The sequence below is a fragment of the Microcaecilia unicolor genome, chromosome 1 (assembly GCF_901765095.1).
Source record: "Microcaecilia unicolor chromosome 1, aMicUni1.1, whole genome shotgun sequence".
Taxonomy (NCBI): domain Eukaryota; kingdom Metazoa; phylum Chordata; class Amphibia; order Gymnophiona; family Siphonopidae; genus Microcaecilia; species Microcaecilia unicolor.
The window spans coordinates 405,679,666-405,706,768 of record NC_044031.1 but is presented as its reverse complement, the minus strand read 5'-3'; positions in this window follow the sequence as shown (position 1 = coordinate 405,706,768).

The following is a 27,103-nucleotide window of genomic DNA, read 5'->3' as shown; positions in this document are numbered from 1 at the left end:
CCCACAAGTACACTTTAGTCATTTTTTGCATGCTGCTGGCTCCCTGACATCGGGAGTCTTTAAACTAAACCCTGTTATTTTTATTTGTCACAAAGTGTGGTATTGACGTTGTAAGTGATATGGTTTTTCATCTGCTGTGACTCTATATTTATCTATCTGTAATAACCCATCTGTTCTTCCAGGCTAAGGTAAGTAGTGTGTTTTAAGACATAGGCCTTGAAGGTTTTTTTCATCATCCTGTTTCTGCTTTGATATGGCCTGATTTAATGGAAGACATGTAAGAGTCACTGTTGGAGGCCTTCACCCTTGGATTTCTGATGAATGTACCTTTGACCTTTCATTATCTGTACCTAAAGGATACAACAGCAGACCTTGGCTATTGTTACGCTCTGCTACACTCCTCCAGAGGTGCAGCCTGCTTGCACAGGGTATGGGCATTCGAGGATGCGGAGGACATCTTGGATGTGGGTATCGCCAGGTTAGGGCGGCCATCTTGGGATGGGCGTCTCAGGTTGTAGCAGCCATCATGGAGTTGGGCAGTTTCAGGAAGGAAGCCCATATTTGGGCATAGAGCATCTCCCCTGATGGGGGCAGCCATCTTGGATCAGTTGCACATGTTTGAACCTAATGCCTAAACTATTTAAAGCCCTGCCTCCAGTCCTTCCATGCTTCGGCTTCTATTTGCGTAGAGGTCGTGATCTACCTCTGTATTCCACAACCGGCTATCAGTATTCCAGTGTTTTCCTGTGTACCTGACCTCGGACTGCTCCTCAACTATGCGCTGTGTTGCTGCCTGCCCAGACCTCGGACTGTTTCCTGTTTTCGCTGCACCGCTGACTCCTTGCTCCGGGACTGTGTCTGCTCGCCTGCCTGTCTGGTCAGTGGCTGTGCAACCCCGCCGGTTCCGGAAGTACTGGTGGCCGCCTGCATCTGGGGGCTCAACTCTCGGGGAACAGCAGTCGCTTCCCAGGTGAAGCTAGGGGTTGTCTGGCTGCCTGACTGAGTGCAGTGTCCCTCCATCTTCGCTGTGCTCGGTCAGGGCACAAGGGCTCACATCCCCAGTCATAACAGTAAGCCGAAGCCATGAGCTCACCAGACAAGACCGAGCTTTCCAACCTGGCTCAGGTTCTACACCAGCAGCAGGTTCAATTAACTCGCTTGTCCAGCGTCTTGCAGGATGTCTGCAACCATTTACCAGCGCTCCAACAACAGGGTTCCGCAGCTCCTCCGGTCCTTAGGAGGGAGGCTTCCGCCGCACAGTTACGACTTCCAGAGCCTCCAAGGTTCGACGGGACCCCTTCAGCATGCCGGGGCTTTCTCAACCAGTGCCAAATCCTGTTTGAGCAGCAATAGGAGGCTTTTCCTTCTGATAAAGTAAAGGTGACCTACATCATCTCCCTGCTTTCTGGTGCCACCTTGGCCTGGGCGTCCCCGCTGTGGGAGCAGTGGAGTCTGATTCTGGCGGACCTTGATGAGTTCCTACGGCAGTTCCATATGGTATTTGATGTGCCTGGCCGACCTTCTGCTTCTGGGGAGCTGCTGCGGATCCAGCAGGGCTCCTGGTCGGTCGGGGCGTATGCCGTCCGGTTCCATACCCTAGCCACAGAACTCCGGTGGAACCAGGAGGCCTTAACGGCCATATTCTGGCAGGGTCTAGACGGCAGGATCAAGGACAAACTGGCGAGTACAGAGATTCCCGTAACTCTGGATGCGCTTATTGCCCTCTGCACCAGGATTGGCGTTCGGTTCCAGGAACAAGCCCAGGAGAGGGCTACTCAGCAGGCTGTTCAGAGACCCAGGTTCCGCCCGCTCCGACCGGAGATGCCTCGGGTTCTTGAGGAAGGTTCGGAAAGAACTGAAGAGGTGCCCATGGTAATGGAAAGGCATCAGTTATCCAGACAAGAGAGGGCGTACCGCCGGAGGAACCATCTGTGCCTATACTGTGGCCAACTGGGCCACCTGATGGATGCCTGCCCAAATAAGCCTGGAGATTCGGGAAATGCTCCGACCTGAGCCCCGTGAAGGGAGTAGCTCTGGGTCGGTTGGCATCCCTTCCTGACAACTTACTCTCTGTTCCCGTACTGCTCCAAGGAGAAGGGCACCAGGTTCATACGAGGGCCTTGCTGGACTCTGGGGCCGGAGGAAACTTCATTGATGCCGAGTTCCTGTCGCAGTTGGGTGGCTCCACTGTGCCCTGCCAACCGGTGCTCCAGGTCACCTCCATCCAGGGGGATAGTCTTCCCCAGACCATCACCCGGATCACCTCACCCCTGCATCTGCAGGTGGGGGTGCTAAATCAGGAGGAGATCCAGTTCCTGGTGCTCACGTGAACCATTCACCCGATGATCCTCGGGTTGCCCTGGCTCTGACTGCATGCTCCAGTTCTCGACTGGTTCACCGGGGAGATCGTACAATGCGGTTCCCAGTGTGCCCAGAACTGTCTCCAGCAGGTCAAGCCTCCCATGCCTCTCTGCTCTGCTCAGCTCCAGACCTCTCAGGAAGGGTCGCCCGGGCTGCCTAAGGACTATCAAGATTTCCATGATGTGTTCAGTGCCCCACTTCCTCCTTATCGGTCTTTCAACTGTGGCATTGATCTTCTGCACGGAACCAATCCACCCCGGGGGTGCCTATACACCTTGTCCCGTGAGGAATCCGGGCCATGAGGGCATATATCCAGGAGAATCTCCTCAAGGGGTTCATCCGAGCTCCTACTTCTCCTGCAGGGGCCGGATTCTTCTTTGTTTCAAAGAAGGACAGGTCACTTCGTCCTTGCATTGACTACCGGGGTTTGAACAAGATCACAGTAAAGAACCGGTATCCGCTTCCACTCATCCACGAGTTGTTTGACCTTGTACAAGGGGCTAAGATTTTCACGAAGCTGGACTTGCGGGGAGCCTATAACCTGGTACGGATCAGGGAGGGGGATGAGTGGAAAACGGCTTTCAACACCCATGAGGGACACTTCAAATATTGGGTGATGCCGTTCGGGTTCTGTAATGCTCCAGCAGTGTTTCAGAATTTTGTTAATTTCATATTCCAGGACCTGCTTTACTGCTCAGTGCTCGTGTACCTGGACGACATCCTGATTTTTTCCTCCTTATTGTCACAACATGTTACTCACATCCGCACAGTGCTCCAGCGCCTCCAGGAACATCGGCTGTATGCCAAGTTGGAGAAGTGTTCATTCCACAACAGAGTCTGCCCTTCCTGGGATATATCATTTCCTCCACCGGGTTACAGATGGATCCTGGTAAATTGACAGCGACCCGAGACTGGCCGGTTCCCCAGGGTCTGCGGGCCTTCCAGAGGTTCCTGGGGTTCGCGAACTACTACCGGCAGTTCATCCACGATTACTCTTTCATCACAGCTCCTTTGACGGCCCTCACGAGGAAGGGGGCCGATGAGAAGAACTGGACGTCGGAGGCTTTCACTGCATTCACCACATTGAAGAAGGCCTTCCTCTCTGCCCTGATACTCCGCAGTCCAGATCCTACTCAGCCTTTCCTGGTGGAAGTGGATGCCTCATCCCTGGGAGTAGGGGCAGTACTCTCTCAGACATCGGCATCCGGAAAAAAGCATCCCTGCTTCTTCTTCTCCCGTAAGTTCACCCCCATGGAGCGAAAATATACGGTGGGGGATTGGGAGCTTCTGGCGCTCAAATTAGCTTTTGAGGAGTGGCGATACTTACTGGAGGGAGCAGCACATCCAGTGACTGTAATAACCGACCACAAGAACCTTCTGTACCTGCAAAATGCCACCAGACTAAATCCTCGCCAGGCCCAGTGGTCTCTCTTTTTTGCCCGATTTGACTTCCATCTGATCTTCAGACTGGGCGAAAAGAATGTCCAGGCGGATGCCCTGTCCCGCAGCTTCGAGGCTCCTGAGGACCAGGAGGAGCCCTATCCGATGTTGAATCCTGCATGTATTCCCTCCATGCCCGGGGCCAGTGCCGCCTGCCAGAATGCCGTTCCTGTGGGTCTCCGTAGGAGAGTGCTGCGCTGGGGTCACGTGTCCGAATTTGCCAGATATTTCGGGTTCCACAAGACCCTACATCTAATTTCCCAGTCTTATTGGTGGCCTCGGATGGTGCAGGATGTACTACAGTATGTGTCTACCTGTCTGGTGTGCGCTCGAACTAAGACTTCACATCAGAAGCAGTGGGGATTGATGCAACCCATGCCGGTACCACAGCAGCCTTGGGAGGACCTGTCCATGGACTTTATCACTGATCTGCCGCCCTCGCAGGGCAATACGGTCATCTGGGTGGCGATTGACCGATTCTCCAAGATGGCCCATTTCATTCCAATGAAGGCTTTACCCACGGCTGCCAATCTTGCCACAAGTTTCATCACACACATTTTCCGGCTCCATGGATTACCGCAGAGGATCATTAGTGACTGAGGTTCGTAGTTTACCTCCTGCTTCTGGAGATCCTTATGTTCAGCCTTTGGGGTAACTACTCTATTCTTGTCTGCATATCACCCCCAGACCAATGGTATGGTGGAGCGGGTCAACCAGACTCTAAAGGCGTTCCTCCAGGCATACTCTAACCAGCGCCAGGATGACTGGTCTACTCTGCTACCCTGGGCTGAGTTTGCCTATAATAACAGTCTGCATTTGGCCTCCCGGACGACACCTTTCAGCACCATCTATGGACGCCACCCGCGTCTACCTCCGCCAATTTCCCCCGCGAAGGTTCCACCTCAAGTGCAGTCCACGGTCTGTTCCTTTCAGGATGCTTGGAAGAGGGTCCAGGAACAGTTACAATGGGCAGCGGTCAAGGCCAAGGAGACCTATGACCATAGGAGACAAGCGGCTCCCATGTTCCTGCCGGGAGAAAAGGTATGGTTGAGCACCCGGTACCTGAAACTGGGGCTTCTATCTCTGACGTTTGCTTCCCCGGTTCATTGGACCTTTTGCTGTATGCTCCAGGATTGGAGCAGTGACTTACCGGTTGCATCTACCCAGCCAACTCCGGGTGCACAATGCCTTTCATGTGTCTATCCTGAAACCATTTCGCATCCTGAACCCAAGAAGGTGGCCGTGCCTAAGAGTGATCCAGATCCAGAGTATGAGGTGGATCACATCCTGGATTCCAAGCGTCGTGGAAGGAAGCTGTACTATCTCCTCGCCTAGAAGCATTTTAGACCGGAGGATAACTCCTGGGAGCTGGCGGACAATGTGCATGCTCCAGATTTGATCCGGGAGTTCCACGCTCATCATCCTGCTAAGCCCGGATCGAACTGGTAAGGGGGAGATCTTTCCGGAGGGGGTACTGTTACGCTCTGCTACACTCCTCCAGAGGTCCAGCCTGCTTGCGCAGGGTATGGGCATTCGAGGATGGGAGGACATCTTGGATGTGGGTATTTCCAGGTTAGGGTGGCAATCTTGGGATGGGTGTCTCAGGTTGTGGCAGCATCTTGGAGTTGGGCAGTTTCAGGAAGGAAGCCCATATTTGGGCATAGAGCATCTCCCCTGATGGGGGCAGCCATCTTGGATCAGCTGCACATGTTTGAGCCTAATGCCTAAACTATTTAAAGCCCTGCCTCCAGTCCTTCCATGCTTCAGCTTCTATTTGCGTAGAGGTCGTGGTCTACCTCTGTGTTCCACAGCCGGCTATCAGCGGTCCAGTGTTTTCCTGTGTACCTGACCTTGGACTGCTCCTCGACTACGCACTGTGTTGCTGCCTGCCCAGACCTCGGACTGTTTCCTCTTTTTGCTGCACCGCTGACTCCTTGCTCCGGGACTGTGTCTGCTCACCCGCCTGTCGGGTCAGTGGCCATGCAATCCCGCCGGTTCCGGAAGTCCTGGTGGCCGCCTGCACCTGGGGGCTCAACTCTTGGGGAATGGTGGTCGCTTCCCAGGTGAAGCTAGGGGTTGTCTGGCTGCCTGACCGACTGCGGTGTCCCTCCATGTTCGCCGTGCTCAGTCGGGGCACAAGGGCTCACATCCACAGTCATAACAGCTATACCCACCTGGCGAAAGCATGGTACTTGGACTCATAAGAGCCAACTTTTAAAAATTATTAGTGGTGCTAAGCCCAGTGGAAATAACCCTTCCCTGGACACATACAAGGAATTTTCTCAATATTGGGTACTCAGGCACCCACAGCACCCACAGAGTCGGCTTCTATGCTTGGACTTATCCTGCACAGTTGAACCTCAGGTACTTCAGTCATATGTTGTAGGCTTACATAAGAATGTAGTCAATTACTCCATAAGGAAACACTGTACAAATTTGTATTATATCTATACATCTCACCACGATGTGCATCCAGAGGAGGTTATACTCGGAGTGGGTACTGTCCCAGATGTTCCTTTGGAACAGCTACCATGGGACATATGTTTTGGCACCGTCTGAAGATCCATTGGTTTTGGGAGCCATTATTCCATTTTATTCTGTCGTACTGGTCTTGAGATGTGCGTTTGGACCCACTGATACTATTTGGGAGTTTTGTTTTGAGCGGTCCAGTGCTTCAGGGCTTTCATGCCTTTCTTCAAACAAAAAAAAAAATCATGTAAATGCCTTTAAATGTCTGCTTGCTTTAGATAGAAGGCTCATTTACTTACTTGCTATTAGTTCGATCTAAAAGTTCATACTCTGTATCAACTGCTCCACATAATAAGCTCTGTTTTCAGATTGACCCAAAAGCTTATACTCTGCACTGCTTGTTGTAATTATAAGACGTTATTTACATGCACTGCCTTCAACTTGGTTTCAAAACATGGTTTTAAAAGTCTATACTATGCTGTATACTATGCGCTAATTACCTGAATGCTAACCAACTGAACATTTGAGACAGGGCCTAAACATAGTTATGAATATCAGCAAAACATTCCTAACCATTCACTGTCTCACCCTACTCTCACACACAAACACAACCCTCAATCCAAATAACAACAACACCATAAATCACAAACCACACAACAATCTCATACACACTATGCCCACCACAAAGAGCATCCATAACAACCTACCCACGACACACCAACCATACAAACAACCTACCAACAACTCGCCAAACCAAAGCCATAATAACCAACCAAAAGAAAAATTCTTCGAGAATGGACACCACCAACAAACAGAGGAAAACAACAACAACGACAAACCCAACTACCAAAAAAAACAGGCAACTAATAAAAATAAACACAGCGAACCCCCCCCCCCCCCCCCCACAGAACCATATTGCTTAATTCAACTGGGATACATCAATGCAAGATCAGCAGTAAGAAATGCAGTAGATATACTACACTGGATCACCACAGACAATTTAGACCTTCTGTTTATTACAGAAACCTGGTTCCACAGCCCCACAGACCCAGCCATCCTTGAAGCATGCCCGCCAGAATACAAAATCACCCACTGGACAAGAAGTGGAAAAAGAGGGGGCGGAATAGCCATAATTTACAAACCAGAATTCATCATCACAACCACAGGTGAATCTACTTCACCACAACTTGAAATTGCATCGACAAGAATCCATCACCCAAACCTAACAGGACACCTCAATACAATCCTATTCTACAGACCACCAGGAAAATGGCAAGACTCCCAAACACAACTCATGGACTTCATCTCGAACACATGTGTATCTGCCACAAATATCCTTATAATAGGAGACATCAACTTACACCTTGAAGATGACACCTCAACAAGCACACGAGAATGCAAAGAATTCCTAAAACTCTGGGATTTACATGCACCCTACACGCAACCAACACACGAAAAAGGACATACACTGGACATCATAACACACAAATTCGACCCGGATTCAGCTATCACACTGACCAACACAAGATGGACACCTACATTATGGTCGGACCACCATAAAGCAAATGTCTCTCTCAAATGGCATAAAACGCACATAAACACAGTCAACAAACATGAGCGAACAACATACACCACGAGAGGAAAAATAGACTCCATAACATTCTGGCAACAGATCTACAAGAACGAATGGTCAACCAATGCTGACACCATCCAATTCCTCCAAGAATGGGACGACCTATGCACAACAACACTAAACAAAATTGCCCCAATCCAAACCAGAACAACACACAGAAAAAAATCAAACCCATGGTTCACCGAAGAGCTGAAAAAGCTTAAAACACAAGTCAGGAAACTAGAACGTGCATGGAACAAAAAAAAAGAGATGAACAAACTCGAAATGCTTGGAAACTACTGCGGAGGAAATACAAATATACAATAGAACAGACTAAAAGACTACACTACAAGACAATAATAGGACCAAACTACAAAGACACACACAAACTCTTCTACCTCGTGAACAAACTGTTAGACACCACACCAGTCACAAACAACAGCAAAGATACACCTGAAGCTGACAACCTTGCGAAATACTTCAAGGAGAAAATTATACAATTAAGACTCCAAATACCTGCCAACCCTATTGAATATGCCACACTCTTAGATTGTCTAGACCCAGAAGACAGAATTTACCCAGCAGACAGAACTTGGACTGAATTCAAACTACTATCAGAAAACCTCATCTCTGAAACATTTAGAAGATACGCCAAATCCCACTGCAAACTAGATACATGCCCTAATAACCTCATGAAATCAGCTCCTGAACAGTTCATAATAGACCTAACAAACCACATAAACTTCATGCTACAAAACGGACTTTTCCCTAAAGAGAAAGGAAAAATCTTACTCACCCCTATACCCAAAGACACAAAGAAAAGCGCAAGGGAAATAACCAACTACAGACCAGTAGCATCCATACCACTAATAACCAAAATAACCGAAGGAGTGGTAACTAAACAACTCACTAACTATTTAAACAAACATTCAATACTGCACGATGCCCAATCAGGATTCCGATCGAATCATAGCACAGAAACAGTATTAATCACCCTCATGTCTAAATTCAAACAACTGATTGCAACCGGCAACAACATACTCCTCCTACAATTTGACATGTCCAGTGCCTTCGACATGGTAGACCACGGAATCCTAGTACACATACTCGAATACTTTGGCATGGGAGGAAACGTCCTAAATTGGTTCAAGGGGTTCCTAACCCAACGCTCATACCAAGTCACATCAAACTCAGCCATGTCTGCCGCATGGACACCTGAATGTGGAGTACCACAAGGATCACCCCTCTCACCGACTATCTTCAACCTAATGATGACCCCTTTGGCAAAACTCCTATCCAACCACAACTTCAACCCTTACATCTACGCCGATGATGTAACAATATACATCCCTTTCAAAAAAGACATCAAAGAAATCACCAAGGAAATCAACCAAAGTCTACGTATCATGAACACCTGGGCTGATGCATTTCGTTTGAAACTAAATGCAGAAAAAACTCAATGCCTGGTACTCACCTCCCAATACAACATGAATGAATTTACCGCCATAAACACGCCTAACCTGAATCTTCCAATCTCAGAAACGCTAAAAATCCTTGGAGTTACTATCGACCACCACCTAACACTTGAAACCCATGCAAACAACACAACCAAAAAGATGTTTCACTGCATGTGGAAACTGAAAAGAATTAGACCATTCTTCCCTAGATCCGTCTTCCGCAGCCTAGTACAATCACTAGCACTCAGCCATCTGAATTACTGCAACTCACTGTACGCAGGCTGCAAAGAGCAAATCCAGAGGAAACTTCAAACAGCCCAAAATACAGCAGCCAGACTCATCTTTGGAATACCAAAATATGAAAGTGCAAAACCCTTACGAGAGAAGCTACACTGGCTCCCACTCAAAGAATGCATTACTTTTAAAGTATGCACACTGGTCCACAAAATCATCCATGGCGAAGCCCCAGCCTACATGTCGGAGTTAATTGACTTACCACCTAGAAATGCAAGAAGATCATCCCGAACTTTCCTCAATCTCCACTTCCCTAACTGCAAGGGCCTGAAATACAAGACGCACGCAGTTCTGGAACAAACTGCCACATAACCTGAAAACGATACATGAACAAACCAACTTCTGTAAGTCATTGAAGACACATCTTTTTGACAAAATTTATGGAAAGAACCAAAACACATAAAGCTCACACGTACTGCTCAGCAATACATCAATACATCCACTTATGAATTCAAACCCCTAATCTCACCACACTCATACATTTACTCTCAGAAAAATGCATACCATAGGCTTCACACAGCACCCCTCAATATCCCGTTCTCTCCTTCCAATGTCTCATTCTTCTTTTCAATTAATTTAGTCCTTACGATTTTGACCTTATCTTGCTTACCCTCATAATGTAATCCATAACCTGAATTGTAACAAATTGTATTTCCATTTTTCATAATGTATTGTAAGCCACACTGAGCCCGCAAATAGGTGGGAAAATGTGGGATACAAATGCAATAAATATCTATCTTGTTTGGGATTCTGACATGGTTGCAACCAGAACCTCCGTCTCTTCAACGGTGGCGGACTTACCTTATAGAGCAACTCTGGCTGGAGCAACTGCAAGTGACTGATTTTCAGAGCCATCAAGGTCAAATGTTCCAACATATCTGGGAGCCCTTAAACCATTAAAACTTAAAATAAATACTAAATACCAACGTTTTTGTACTTTTGTTTTCTGACCATTTTGTTTTTCCACTTGCATTGATCCTAGTCTCTTTCTCCAAAGTTCTTTTTCCAGAATCTAATTTCCATTTTTTTTTTTGTTACATTTGTACCCTGCGCTTTCCCACTCATGGTAGGCTCAATGCAGCAGGCAATGGAGGGTTAAGTGACTTGCTCAGAGTCACAAGGAGCTGCCTGTGCCGGGAATCGAACTCAGTTCCTCAGGACCAAAGTCCACCACCCTAACCACTAGGCCACTCCTCCGCTCTGATTCCAGCGCATTTTATGTTGTTCACTGTCTATCTTGTTCTTTTATAACTAATTCTGACTCTGATCCTTCTGTAATTTTTTCTCCATTTCTATCTGCTTTTTTTATTACCTACCTGTAGCTAAGTTTTATTCCTCCTTCTCTCTCTCCCTCACTCCTCAGTCTCCATCATCCACCTACTTACCAGTTTTTTTTACTTCCTATGCTTACCTCCCTAGTTCTCCCATTCCTGTGTCTTATGCTTCCCCCAGTTTCCTATTTCATGTATTTCACACACTTTCTAGTCTTCCATTTCTACCCTCTGTATTTATTGCCTCCACAGTTTATCTGTCTCTGCCTCTCATCCCATACCAACCCCAGCGCCTTCTCTGCCATTCATCCCCTCTCCAACATCCCTTTATGTCTTATCCCCTTATTCAGGCCTCCATTTCTCCTTTTTCTTTCCTTATTTCCACCCTTCTTCAAAGATCTGGCCCCTTCCTTCATCCCTAACCCTCTTCACAATCCTCCCTCTTTTTCCCTTTTTCTCGTCATCCTTTGTCCTTGCCTCTTCTCCAATACTTCCTTCTCCAGTATTTATTTACCCTTTCTTTCCTCCACCTTAACTCCAGTACCCATTGCTCTGTCCTACCATCTTCACCTTTCCCTGCATATGGCCTTGCTTCTCCCCTCCCCCACAGAGTATCTGTTCTTCTCTTCCTTATTTATTTATTTATTTACCACAGCTTGATATACTGCATGGGCCATTACTGGGTTTTAATGCAGTTTTACAACATATACAAGTTAAGGGCAAGGAATAAAACAACCCTAATATCCCATCTGTTACTTATCAGACCAAAAATCCCTTCTTTCATGGCTACCATTAGATCTCTTCTCCCGCTGATAGCCCTCAGACCACCTTCTCTCAGCCCCAGCATCAGTCCATTTCTGTCACCCCTACCATATGCCAGCATCAGTCTTCTTTTGCTTTTCCCAGCCCCCATTCTAGCCCATCGCCTTCTCCTACCTGCCCCTTTCAGCCAGCATTGTATTCATTTATTTATTAAGATTTATTTACAGCCTTTTTGTAGTAATTCACTCAAGGCGGTGTACAGTAAGAAAAAATGAAACATGAGCAATAGACAATTACAGTAGTATGGCATAGTCATACTACTTACAATGTCAACACAATATATAATAGCATATTTTAATTAACAGTGAAGGGTATACTTGTAGCCCAGGCCCCCTTATCCCACCTGCCCCCCTTTTGAGCCAACAATTCCAGTCCCAACCCTCTTTCTCCACCCTGACCCCTCCTTTTCAGCCAGCAGTTCCAGTCTCACTCCCCTTTCTCCCACCTGCCACCCCTTTTAAGTCCCAGCTGCATTCCCAGCCCCCTTCTTCTACTGCCTTGGATTTAAAACTTACCTTGAGTGTTGGCAGCATCAGCCTTGCAAACAGGCTGGCCTTCCCTTAGCTGCCCCCCACCTAAAGGAAACAGGAAATTGCATCAGAGGAGGTGAGGCGTTGCTGAGGGAAGGCCTTTAGGAGGCAGCCTGCTTGCATGGCAGATGCTGCAGACAACTTGGGGTCAGGGCCGGTCTTAGGCTGAGGCGACTGAGGCAGCCACATAGGGCCTCGCGCTTAAGGGGGCCCCGCACGGTTCGCCTCAACTCTGCCTCCTCTGCTCCATCTCGCTCCCGCACTGGCACTCACAGTCCACTGCTAACCACACACAACCCAGACCCAGCCAGACTGCTCTGCTGCGCGTGAGCCAGCTGCCTGCCAGAGACTTGCAGCAGCGCTCCTTGGCCCTGCTCGCCCAGTCGCTGCTCCGGACGGACCATACCTCTCCTCTTGAGTCCACACCTCTGACCCCCTGGGACGCATGGCGTGATGGTCGCGACGCGTGCTGCATGCGTGAGCGCCGCAGACTGTCTGCAGCAGAGCAGTAGATCCATCCTGCTCGGTCCTCCTGAGTGACAGACAGTCCTGGTCTGCCACTGATGATGCGGCCCACCCCCACGACAACTTCCTTCTTCAAGGGTGGGACGGGCAGAGAGAGAGTTGAGAGAGTTCCAGTTCCAGCTTGAGTTTCCAGCCGCAGCCAGTCAGAGACAGAGTGATAGACAGAGTCGGAGTCTTCTTCAGTCAAGAGAGTTGTGTTATATATTTTAAAACAATTTTAATACCTTGGTGGTCTATATGTTTTTATATTGTACATTATATTTTACACATCACTTTATTTTATTGTATATCTTTTCATTTCATTTTTATTTTATTGCATATATCTATATTATTTTTGCTTATCAATGGGGTGGAGCTAGGGTGGGGGTGGGGCTAGGGCGGGGGCTAGGATGGGGCCCCACCAAATTGGTCTGCACAGGGCCCCGCACTTGCTAAGACCGGCCGTGCTTGGAGTAAATTGTTAGGGGAGGAGGCAGGGGGAAAAGATACGGACTGAGCCGGGGGGAGGAAGAAGAGAGTGATAGGCAGTGTTTGACTGCGTGAGGGCGGAGAGATGCCAAACTAGGGGGAGCTGGGAAAAGGAAAAAGAAAGTAGAACTGTACAACAGGCAGCATGGCTCGCAGTGGTTTTTGGCACTCCCTGAGGTCAGCCCCCCCCCCCCCCCCATGCTTACCATGCTAACCGGGTTGCAGTGGCCCTGATGAGACCTAGTTATTAAAACTGGGGTTAACAGTAAAATAACATATCTTAAAGGTAACCTATACTGATAATTCCCCCAATAACTGGAAGTCACCATAAATTCCTGACTGCAGGATTCTGAGAAGTCTTCCGTCATGTTCTAATTGTCTCAAGTTTGTTTGTTTTTTCCTTTATGAGCTCTGATGGATCCAACAGAAAGCTCTACCTTCTGGTAACATCTTTTAAATTTATATGGAGCAATAATATCCAAGTAATACTTTTGAAACATCATCTCGAGAAAAACATTTTTGTGCCTGAACTGAAATCAGTTTTCTTAATAAGCAACTCTACCATAAGCCATAACAATTATTAATTAACCCATTAGTGCCCAATGTTCCCATAATAATCTCACAAATGGGAACATTGGACACTAATGGGTTAAGAAAGGAAACAGATGCTGGATGCCATGGGGCTGGGATAAGGAAGGTAGAGAAAGGGAAATGCTGATCTACAGAAGGGGAGATGCTAGATGTAGGTGGGAGAGGGGAGGCCTTGAGCCACCCTGGAGTGGGAGTGGGGGAATGCACATCTGAAGGTTCACATAGGACAGGGTTCCTTAAATCCAGTCCTCCAGGTCAACAGCCCAACCTGGTTTTCAGGATTTTCACAATACAATTACTAAGATGGTCACAACACTATGAGCTCCTGATATTCCCTATCTATACTAGCCAGCACTGAGGCAAGCAGGACCTATGTTTTGGAGCTCTGGATCACGTGTTTTGACGAGAAACAGTCCACTCAAACTGGGAGACACCCGCTTAACCGCAGCAAGTGGGTAGGACAGTTTCCTCCAACAGATCTCTGCTAGCCCCCGGCACTCAATCTGAGGATGGCATTGGCATCAGTGCTGCAGGAAAAAGGGATTGACAAACTCACCCACAATGAGGGAAGGCTTCCTTCGGTGAAGGAGAAGCACCGATGAATCAACCAGTAGACCTAAACCACGGGTGCAGCTCACAACTGAGCAGTGAACCCATCTCAACATGTGTCCGAATGATGAGCCATGCTAATGCACACCCAACAAAAAACCCCGCAGAGGAGCCGGAACTCGGGAGCCAATCAAAGAAGAGACTCTCCAGTCACAAGTAATCACTGAAACATAGATGTCTTGAGCGTCACATCAGCAGCTCCAGATCTGAGACCTGAACCGCAGTACAGCACAACCCAAAAGCAGTGTGTCTACAGGTTAGAACAGTCCTCCATCAACTCAGAGGGCCAAACATCCGACACCTGACCTACCACTAGCAAGTCACCCCTCCACCCCATCTTAATCAGCTGCATTTAAAGGAAGTCAAGCCAAGTCTGATGCCACGGGATTTGTTCAAGCGACCTCACCAAGGTTCTTCTACTGCAGAAGCTGCTGCTCCATAGTGGGAAGATTCCCAGCCCCCGACCATCACTTCAGCTTCTGACCTTGTTAGATGGAGAGTGCTTGACCATCGGAGCTAGATCCTCCTTTTAACTCGTGTCAGACACTGCGGGATATATCCCCCACCATTACTGCAGCTTCCGACCTTGCTAGATGGCGAGCACTTGATCATTGGAGCAAGATCCTCCTTTTTCACTCGCGTCGGATGCCGCAGGATTTATCCTGTGTTGCTCAATGGTGCACAGCCGTGTGTTGCAGCGACTGAGCTGCAGGACCAGTTCCCAACACTGCAGATCTAGGGTTTTACGCCTTTCTTCCCAAAGCATCCTCTCCATCTTAGCCAAAACCACTCTCTTGCTTTAATTTCTTCATATATAAATTCTATACCTCTGGACCGATCATTCTACTTATTCTACCCAATAATCCCGCCACCATGAGGGGCCACCTTCTGATATTTCTGGCTCTCTTGGGCCCATTAACGGGAAAACAATGGAGATCACTGAGTTCTACAATATCTCAACAGTTTGAAACTCACACAGAAAACCAAGGTACAGACAATGACTCAGCCATTGCACCAATCACTTCCCACGGAGTGTTGGCACACACCACCTCAGTGTCTCATAGAAATATGTAGGTAGATACAGACCATATGGCATATCTAGTCTGCCCATCCATACCATCTACTCTCCCTATCATTCCCTTCGAGAACCTATGTACTTCTCCAAAGCTCTTTCAAATTCAGATACTGTTTTTGACTCTAACACTTCCACCAGGAGGCCATTCCACAAATTCATAATTCTTTCCGTGAAGAAGTATTTCCTCAGGTTACTTCTCAGTCTATCCCCTTTCACTTTCATCCTATGCCCCCTCATTCCAGTGCTTCCTTTCAATTGAAAGAGTACATAATTATTGCCACTCTGGGACAGACCAAAGGTCATCAAGCCCAGCATCCTGTTTCCAACAGTGGCCAATCCAGGTCACAAATGCCTGGCAAGATCCCGAAAAAGTTCAATACTTTTTATGCTGCTTATCCCAGACATAAGCAGTTGATTTTCCCCAAGTCAATTTAATAATGGTCTATGGACTTTTCATTTAGGAAGCCGTCCAGACCTTTTTTAAACCCAGCTAACCGCCTTTACCACATTCTCTAGCAATGAATTCCAGAGTTTACACGCTGAGTGAAGAAACTTTTTATCCGATTAATTTTAAATTTACTACTTTGTAGCTTAATCGCATGCCCCCTAGTCCTAGTATTTTTTGGAAAGAGTAAACAAATTATTTATGTCCACCTGTTTCACTCCACTCATTATTTTATAGACCTCTATCATATCTCCCCTCAGCCATCTTTTCTCCAAGCTGAAGAGCCCTAGACGTTTCAGCCTTTCCTCATAGGGAAGTCGTCCCATCCCCTTTATCATTTTTGTTGCCCTTCTCTTTACCTTTTCTAATTCCAGTATATCTTTTTTGAGATACGGTGACCACAATTGAACACAATATTTAAGGTGCGGTTGTACCATGGAGCAATACAAATGCATTGTAACGTCCTCATTTTTGTGTTCCATTCCATTCCTAATAATACCTAACATTCTATTTGCTTTCTTAGATGCTGCCACACACTGTGCAGAGGGTTCCAATGTATCATCAACGATGACGCCTAGATCCCGTTCCTGGTTGGTGATTCCTAATGTAGAACCATGTATTACCTAGTTATAATTTAGGTTCCTTTTCCCCACATGTATCACTTTGCACTTGCTCACATAAAACGTCATCTGCCATTTCAATGCCCAGTCTCCCAAGGTCCTCTTGTAATTTTTCACAATCCTCTTGCGATTTAACAACTTTGAATAACCATGAGGCATATTTTCAAAGCACTTAGCCTTCCAAAGTTCCATAGAAACCTATGGAACTTTGGAAGGCTAAGTGCTTTGAAAATACGCCTCCATGTGTCTTCAGCAAATTTAATTACCTCACTAGTTAGTCCCATCTCTAGATCATTTATAAATATGTTAAAAAGCAGCGGTCCCAGCACAGACCACTGAAGAACCCCACTATCTACTCTTCTCCATTGAGAATACTGACCATTTAACCCTACTTTCTGTTTTCTAGCTTTTAACCAGTTTTTAATCCACAATAGAACACTACCTTGTATCCCATGACTCTCCAGTTTCCTCTGGAGTCTTTCATGAGGTACTTCCACGATGGTATTTTTGAACAGCATCCGCACCTGATGTACATTTTTGACCTTCACAACTGCTCCTCTAAGTTTTTTTTTCATTGCTCTTCTCATTTTATCATAGTCTCCTTTTTGAAAGTTAAATGCTAACGTATTGGATTTCCTGTATGTACAAGGCCGATATCAAATATGATCACATTATGATCATTGTTATCAAACGGCCCCAGCACCATTACCTCCTGCATCAGATCATGCACTCCACTAAAGACTAGGTCTAGAATTCTGCTTCCTCTTGTTGGCTTCTGTACCAGCTGCTCCATAAAGCAGTCCTTGATTTCGTCTAGGAAATTTACTTCCCTAGCGTGCCCTGATGTTACATTTACCCAGTCAATATTGAAATCACCCATTATTATTTTATTGCCCAGTTTGTTAGCCTCCCTAATTTCTGATAAAATTTCTACATCTGTCTGCTCATCCTGGCCAGGTGGACAGTAGTACACTCCTATCACTATCCTTTTCCCCTTTACACATGGAATTTCAATCCATAGGGACTCCAAGATGTGTGTGTTTCCTACAGAATTTTCAATCTATTTGATTCAAGGCCCTCCTTAACATAAAATATACCCCTCCACCAATTCAATCCACTCTATCACTATGATATAATTTGTACCCTGGTATGACAGTGTCCCACTAGTTATCCTCCTTCCACCAGGTCTCAGAGATGCCTTTTATATCTAATTTTTTTTGTGCAATATATTCTAACTCTTCCATCTTATTTCTGACCTCATGCACTTTCTTTAAATTAGTCACTTAATTTTCTAACTCCTCTTAATCTCTTACGTATTTATATGTTAACCATCTCTATGACCTCAATTTGTAACTTTCTTAAATTTAGTCACCTTATTTTCTAACTCCTATTACCTAATTATATGTTCCACCTCTGCGTTTACCATACACTGTCAATTAAAATGTTCTATTACGTATTGTGTTGATATTGTAAGTAGTATACTATGCCATACTTTGTATTGTTGTTTGAATATTTTTACTGCTGCTCATGTTTGATTTATTCTTACTGTACACCGTCTTGAGTGAATTCCTTCAAAAAGGTGGTAAATAAATGCAAATCTACTATAATAAAAAGCACCTCCAACGTTCTGAAGCTGACTCCGTGGCAGTGAAAGGTTGTAGTGTTCGTGCTGCCTGTAATGCTGTATCCTTCTCCTGTTGTGACATCAGCGTACTTCCTGGTTCGTCAAACGTGATGTCACACGCATGAGGGTGTCATCGACGTCCCTCCCTTCCAGTTCCAGGCCCCCTCTCTCCGATATTTAGAAGTCATCTTCACTTACCAAGTCAGGGTTACGGCGGATGGCAGCAGCGGTAAAACGCATGCAGGCTCGGCCCTTCTCTCTCTCAGCTGTGGTCCCGCTCTTGCAGAAACAGGAAATGAAGGCGGGACCACAGCTGACCCTGGAACTGGGAGGGACGGAGGAGGACTCTGAAATTCAGAGGGAGGGAGGGGGAACTCTGAAACTCGGAGGGAAAGACCCTGAAACTCGGAGGGAGGGAGGGAGGGAGGGATGGACCTTGAAACTCGGAGGAAGGGACCCTGAAACTCGGAGGGAGGGACCCTGAAACTCAGAGGGAGGGGGACAACCCTGGAACTCGGAGGGAGGGGGATGACCCTGGAACTGGGAGGGAGGAGGGGTGCCCCTGGCACACACTCTCAATCTCACACACACACACACACTCTCTCTCTCACAGACACACTTGCACCCAGTCACTCTCTCTCTGTCACACACACACACTCGCACATTCACTCTTTCTCTCACACAGTCACTCTCACACACACTCTCTCAAACATACACACTCCGAGGAAAACCTTGCTAGCGCCCATTTCATTTCTTCCAGAAATGGGCCTTTTTTCCTAGTAAATAAATAATAAATAAAATTACACCATATAATCTTAAGGCTCTTTATATTCATCTGATATCCCTAGTACCTTAAGAAGTTTTAATTATACAACTGTATAATACTAAGATTCAGATAGCAGTCCAGCAGAGAGAGGAGTGCTATCCAGTCTTTTGCAATGTGTCTCACATGTATGATTATCTCTCAGTTGGTGTGGGGTCATATACGTGTGCTTGATGCAAAGAGCACCTAGCAGAGAACAATTCTTTTCTCTTGAGGCTAGAGTAGCAGACTTGCAGGACCTGAGGGAGACAGAGAGGTACATAGAGGGAGGCCTACAGGGATGTTGTAGAGAAGTCCCACCTCCAGACTGGGAATGGATGAGGCCCTAATATAACTGGATAGAGCACACAGGGCCTTGGGAGCAACCTACAATAATAAACTAAAAGATATAGTGGCCTGCTTCACGCAATATAAAGGAATAAATTTTGCAAGCTGCAAGGAAAACTGAGAATTTTCAGTGGGATTCTTACTCAATCTAGGTGTATCAAGATCTGGCGGGAACAACTCTTAAGGACCGGATGGAGCTGCAACTGGTTACACAATGAATGAGAGTTAGGAATCTCATTTGCGCTGCAGTTCTACATGGAATGTAAACAGCATCAAGTCTGCACACTGGAGGAAGCGAAAGAATTATTCCCTGAATTGGCAGACAAGAACTGGGACCAGTGGTGTAGCTAGGGGGAGCAGTTGCTCCCCCAAACGGATGTTTTAAAAGAATGGCGCCTATGCGGGTCTCAATTGGCGGGGCTGGCACACTGCAGCCAGGACTTTTTTTGTTTAAATTGCCGTTTTTTTCTCCCCTGCCTTTCCTTCCATTCCCATCCCACCATATTCCCAACACCACCTTCTGTTCTCCCTCTTCCACCCCACCCCGTCCCATCATAATCAAGCAAGCCTACTTTGTTCAGCACAGCAGCCTGCAGGCTGCTGTCCCTGGAGCAATAACATCCTGCCTGTTTGAGTCAGCGTCCAATCCTTTCCTCTGCTTGCTGCGTGCCCCACCCTCACGTAAACAGGAAGTACTTCTGTGATGCCAGAGGCGCGCCGCAGATCCAACACCAGGCCAGGCAACGTGTTATTGCTAAACAGAGCAGGCTTGACAGTCTGAGATGGTGGCGGCGGGCAGGGAGAGAGGGGAAACAGAGGGTGCTGGGGAGGGTGATTGATGGCGGTGGAGAGAAGGAAAACAGAGTGCTGGACTCGGGGAGGGTGATTGATGGCGGTGGAGAAGAAGAGAGAGGGAAAACAGAGGGTGCTGGTCTCAAGGAGGGGGACTGATGGCAGCAGAGCGAACGAGAGGAGAATGGTGCACAGAGAGGGGAAACTGAGGGTGCTGGACTCGGGGAGCATGAATGAAGGCAGAGAGAGGGGAAACAGGGTGCTAGACTCAGGGAGGGGGTTGATGGTGGTGGAGAGAGGAGAAATAGGGTGCTGGACTCAGGGAGGGTGATTGATGGTGGCGGAGAGAGGGGAAACAGAGGGTGTTGGATTCGGGGAGGGTGATTGATGGCAGTGGAGAGGGAGAGAGAGGGGAAACAGAGGGTGCTGGTCTCAAGGAGGGGGACTGATGGCAGCAGAGCGAACGAGAGGAGAATGGTGCAGAGAGAGGGGAAACTGAGGGTGCTGGACTCGGGGAGCATGAATGAAGGCAGAGAGAGGGGAAACAGGGTGCTGGACTCAGGGAGGGGGTTGATGGTGGCGGAGAGAGGGGAAACAGAGGGTGTTGGATTCGGGGAGGGTGATTGATGGCAGTGGAGAGGGAGAGAGAGGGGAAACAGAGGGTGCTGGTCTCGAGGGGGATTGATGGTGGCAGAGAGGAGAAACAGGGTGCAGAGAGAGGGGAAACTGAGGGTGCTGGACTCGGGGAGGGTGATTGATGGCAGCGAGAGGGGAAACTGAGGGTGCTGGACTCGGGGAGGGGGGAAACAGAGAGTGCTGGACTCGGGGAGGGCGATTGATGGCGATGGAGAGAGGGGAAAGAGAGGGTGCTGGACTCGGGGAGGGTGATTGATGGAGAGTGGGAGAGAGGAGACAGGGAATTGCTGGTCCATAGTGGTGGAGGGAACAGGGAGAGGGAATAAGGAAATGCTGGACCATAGTGGTGGAGAAGAGAGAAGGGTTGGGGGGACAAGGAGATGCTGGGCTACAAGGGAATAAGAAAGGAGATGGAGGGGAAATGTTGGCATGGTGGAACAATGTGGAGAGAGACCATGGGGGTTCTCAAGGAGAGGTGAGTGAGAGGAGGATGGTAAGTACAGAGGGTACAATTGTATAATGTGGAGTGGGTGAAAAAGAAGGGAATATGAGGCTAGGGAAGGAGTGAGACAAGTGAGGTAGGGGTGAGAGATGATGGAAAGTTGATAGGTACTGGTAAGTGAAATATAGGTGAAGGCCTGAAGAGTGAGAAGATAAAATCTGAGGGGAGAGACAGAAAACAGTGAAAGGAAATGTGTCAGAGACAGATATAGTGAGGAAATAGAAGAAGATAAGAGGGAAATGGAGAAAGGACAAATGGACTGCACCCATTGGAAAGAGAGCAGAAGACAGACAGGAAAACAGAAAAGAAGAAACTGGGACCAACATGCTTGAAAAAATAAAATACCCACACAACAAAGGTAGAAAAAAGTAAGGTGGAGGGGCATAATCGAACGGTGCCGCCCAAATAGATGGCCGGCCATCTATTTGGCCAGCGCCGCAAAGAGCAGTCCCAAACCGTATTATTGAAAAATATGGCCGGCCATCTTTCGTTTCGATAATACGGTTGGGGCTGGCCAAATGTCAGAGATAGCCGGGTTTGAGATGGCCGGCATCGGTTTTCACTGATAATGGAAACTAATGCCGGCGATCTCAAACCCGGCCAAATCCAAGGCATTTGGTCATGGGAGGAGCCAGCATTTGTAGTGCACTGGTCCCCCTGACATGCCAGGACACCAACTGGGCACCCTAGGGGGCACTGCAGTGGACTTCAAAAATAGCTCCCAGGTGCATAGCTCCCTTAACTAGGGTGCTGAGCCCCCCATATCCCCCCAAAACCCACTCCGCACAACTGTACACCACTACCATAGCCCTTAGGGATGACGGGGGGCACCTACATGTGGGTACAGTGGGTTTTGGGGGGCTTAACATTTACCACCACAAGTGTAACAGGTGGGGGGATAGGCCTGGGTCCACCTGCCTGAAGTTCACTGCACCCACTAAAAACTGCTCCATGGACCTGCATACTGTTGTCAGGGAGCTGGGTATGACATTTGAGGCTGGCAAAAAAATATATATATATTTTTTTTTGGGTGGGAGGGGGTTGGTGACCACTGGGGGAGTAAGGGGAGGTCATCCCCGATTCCCTACGGTGATCATTTGGTCAGTTGGGGCACCTTTTTAAAGCTTGGTCCTGAAAAAAAAGGGACCAAGTGAAGCCGGCGAAATGCTAGTCAGGGCCGGCTTTCTTTTTTCCATTATCGGGCGAAGCCGGCCATCTCATGAGCTCGCCCCGGTCCCATCTTCACTACCCTACCGACACGCCCCCTTGACGTTTGGCTGGCTCCGCGATGGAAAGCAGTTGGCGCCGGCCAAAATTGGCTTTCCATTATACCGATTTGGCCGGGTTCAGGAGATTGCCGGCCATCTCCCGATTTGTGTCGGAAGATGGCCGGCGATCTCCTTCGAAAATAAGCTGGATAATTGTCTTTTGGGGCATATGCTAATTCCAAATTTTTAATTTAAACATCCAGATTAGATAAGGCAGCCCGTTGTTGTCGTTGCCATTTAATATAAAAACTGATTATAGAATCTCTAATAGAAGCTTTGAGCGCATCCCACCAGATGGAAGGAGAGGTGTCATTTATTTTATTGTGTGAGCAGTAATCTTGTATAGCAAATAATAATGGATTCATGAAAAACACCTTCATTAAGTAAGACAGGATTAAATCTCCATTGAGGGTGATTTTTAGGAGTATCAGAAAGTTCTACTTTGATTTGAACAGAAGCGTGGTCAGAAAGTAATAATTAAAAGAGAAACAAATTAAACATGAATAAATAAAAATTAAACATCATATAAATGCATATTCAGTAAGATTATCTCTATGGCAAGATATTAGTTGTGCATAGATATTATTATATAACAAGATCCATATAAAAAAAATATGGATATATGGGCAATGTGTTCAGGGGAAAAAAGGGAAAGTAGCGATACCTCAATTTATTTGGATTTTGCTTACACCCTTTTCAGTAGTAGCTCAAGGTGAGTTACATTTAGGTATACTGGGTATTTCTCTGTCGCTGGAGGGCTCACAATCTCAGGGCCATGTTTATTAAGCTGTGCTAGAGGCACGTTAGTGTTTTACTTAGTGCACACTGTGTAGGCATCTACAATATTCCTATGGGCGCCTACACAGCGCGTGCTAATTTTGTGCACACTGTAGTAAACAGGGCCCCTTTTAACAAGCTGCGAGAAAAGGGGGCCTGCGCTGGCGTCGGCATGTATTTTTCATACGCACCGAGGCCCCCTTTTACCGCAGCGGGTAAAAGGGAAGTCTCTTTTTCCTGTAGGAAATGGCCATGTGGCAAGTAAAGCACTTGCTGCGCTGCCGTTTCAGGGAGGAGCCCTTACTCCCACCCATTGAGGTGGCGGTAAGGGCTGCTATGCTAACCTTGCAGTAACCGGGCAGAGTGTGGCACTGCCAGATTACCGCCAGGTACACTCCTGTTTAGCCTTTGTTGGGCTTATCGCCGCTTAGTAAAATGGGCCCTCAGTTTGCATCTGAGATAATGCAGGGTTAAGTGACTTACCCAAGATCACAAGAAGCAGTAGTGGGGCTTGAACTGGATGTCAAGACTGGTGCTCTAACCACTAGGCCACTCCTCACAATTGAAGATGACATCATTATAAAAGAATTAACAATTGAAAGCTAAGATGAAATTAATGAAGGTTAATAAATCTGTGCAGTATGACTACTATTGAGACTGCAAGTTCAAAAGGTACAAAGGAGCAAAACCGAGGACAAAATGTAAAGTGCTGTGAACAGGAGGCAAAGAAAATCGTGCCTGCGGAGAGAAACAAGAAAAGTACCAACATTCAAAAGTTAATTCTTCAAGTCTTATTCGGAGCAGGAGAGGTATCCATATTGTGGAAGCCCAACTGTTTCATACAGAGCTGCAATGCCAGCGAATCGTTGAAGGACTTTGTAGAGTTAATAATGACTTTCATAGTGGCGGGAAAGAGGCAATATTTTGTGCCAGATCTTTTCAGCTGGGGCCTCATTGCCAAAAACTGTTTGTCGTTGTACTATTTTTTATGAAGATCTTCCACAAATAGAATGTTGTGTCCTTTGAATTTAATGGGCGCTTTCAGTTTAGCCAACTGGAGAATTTCCAACGTATGTTCATAGCAAAGAGATTTCACTACAATTGCACGTGGATATTTAGAGTTCTGAGGTATGTAAGATGGCGAACTGTGTGCTCTTTTAAACGGCAATGGAAGTTCAAAACTTTAGGGATACAGTCTAATAAAAAATATAGCATATTAGCACTTTAAAATGTTTCAGATAAGCCCAAAATTCTAAAATTAGAATGCCATGAGCAATTATTCAAATCTTCCAATTCTCTCTCAGAATGCATGGATTTCTGCAACCGTGGTATGGTTTTACTTGTTGATCATGTGTATCTAGCTTTTGCTCCACGGTATCCATTGTGGCTGAAAGTGAGTTAAAATTTTGTTTAAAGTTAACAATTTCTTCTTTTATCTCTGATACCGATTCTTTGGTCTCATATATTAAGTCTTCTACTTGCCATATCTCCAACATTGCAAAGCCCCTTAGTGCTTGGATCAAATGAATAAATGGAATAAAAAAAAAAAGTTGTTTTAAATATGTAAGAAAACAAACATAAAGTTATAACATTAATATATACAGTGCAGAAATAGTCATGTATTACTAGTACATGAAGCAGCAGATTTCAAGTAACATAGTAGATGACGGCAGAAAAAGACCTGCATGGTCCATCCAGTCTGCCCATGACAAACTCATATGTGTATACCTTACCTGGAATTTGTACCTGTCCTTTTCAGGGCACAGACCATATAAGTCTGCCCAGCAGTATTTCCTGCCTCCCAACCACCAGTCCCGCCTCCCATCACCGGCTCTGTTACAGACCGTATAAGTCTGCCCTCCCCTATCCTCGCCTCCCAACCACCACCCCCTCTTCCCCCCAACTGCTCCGCCACCCAATTTCAGCTAAGTTTCTGAGGATCCATTCCTTCTGCACAGGATTTCTCTATGCATATCCCATGCATGTTTGAACTCCGTTACCGTTTTCATCTCCACCACCTACTACTACTACTACTACTTAACATTTCTAGAGCGCTACTAGGGTTACGCAGCGCTGTACAATTGGGCATTCCAAGCGTCCACCACCCTCTCCGTGAAAAAATACTTCCTGACATCTTTCCTGAGTCTGCCCCCCTTCAATCTCATTTCATGTCCTCTCGTTCTACCGCCTTCCCATCTCCGGAAAAGATTCGTTTGCGGATTAATACCTTTCAAATATTTGAACGTCTGTATCATATCACCCCTGTTCCTCCTTTCCTCCAGGGTGTACATGTTCAGGTCAGCAAGCCTCTCTTCATACGTCTTGGAACGTAAATCCCATACCATCCTCGTAGCTTTTCTTTGCACCGCTTCCATTTTTTTAACATCCTTCGCAAGATAAGGCCTCCAAAACTGAACACAATACTCCAGGTGGGGCCTCACCAACGTCTTAATCAGGGGCATTAAAACCTCCTTTCTTCTGCTGGTCACTCCTCTCTCTATACAGCCTAGCAATCTTCTAGCTACTGCCACCGCCTTGTCGCACTGTTTCGTCGCCTTCAGGTCCTCAGATACTATCACCCCAAGATCCCTCTCCCTGTCCGTGCCTATCAGACTCTCCCCGCCTAACACATACGTCTCCCTTGGATTTCTACTCCCTAAGTACATCACTTTGCATTTCTTCGCATTGAATTTTAATTGCCAAATGTTAGACCATTCTTCTAGCTTCTTCAGATCTTTTTTCATGTTTTCCACACCCTCCGGGGTGTCCACTCTGTTGGAAATCTTGGTGTCATCCGCAAAAAGGCAAACTTTACCTTGTAACCCTTCGGCAATGTCACTCACAAATATATTGAACAGAATCGGCCCCAGCACCGATCCCTGAGGCACTCCACTACTCACCTTTCCTTCCTCCGAGCGAACTCCATTCACTACCACCCTCTAGCGTCTGTCCGTCAACCAGTTCCTAATCCAGTTCAAGTAAGTAGCAAAGGACTTCCAAATTTGTAATTTTTTTGGAAGAGGGATGCATATTAAACAATAGGCTTCTTCATATTTCTTAAAACAGAATAACCCAATTCCACCAACTGTACAAGCTTAGCGTTGTCCTTTCATGTAATCACTTTCAAAGCAATTGATAATAAAAGGTCAACTAAAGCTTTGTCTTCATCTGTAAGATCAGTTGCTGAAGATTTCCATAGTAGGGGCCAGTGGCGTACTGAGGGTGGAGTGCCCTGGGTGCATGCTGCAGGGGGGGGGGGGGGGGTGCAGGGAGCAGCTGTGCGGCTCTGGTGTTTCCCTGCTCCCTCTGATGTTACTTCCTGTTCTGGGGCAGAGGGAACAGGGAACCAGTAGAGCCATCTGTGCGGCAGCTCCCAACACCCCTTAAGGTAAGAGGCAATGCACCAGAGGGGTGTCTTGAGTTATGGGGGGGGGGGGGGGGGTTCACAGCGGTGATCCATCCTGGGTGCCAGCCAACCAAGGCACACCACTGCTAGGGGCCTTGTTTATTAAGGTGCACAAGCAGTTTTAGTGCATGTTAAAAATTAGCACACTCTAATGCTAGAGACTCCCCTAGAAATATATGGGTGTCTCTAGAATTACCATGCACTAAGAACGCTAGCGCGCCTACAGTGCAGTTTAGTAAATGGGTCCCTAGGTGTAAATATATTGATTCATGAAGTTTGAAGATTTGCAAAAGTTTTTCCAGATATCTAACCAATATAGAGTAAGATTTGGGGGGGCATTTAAAGATTATATGAGGTAA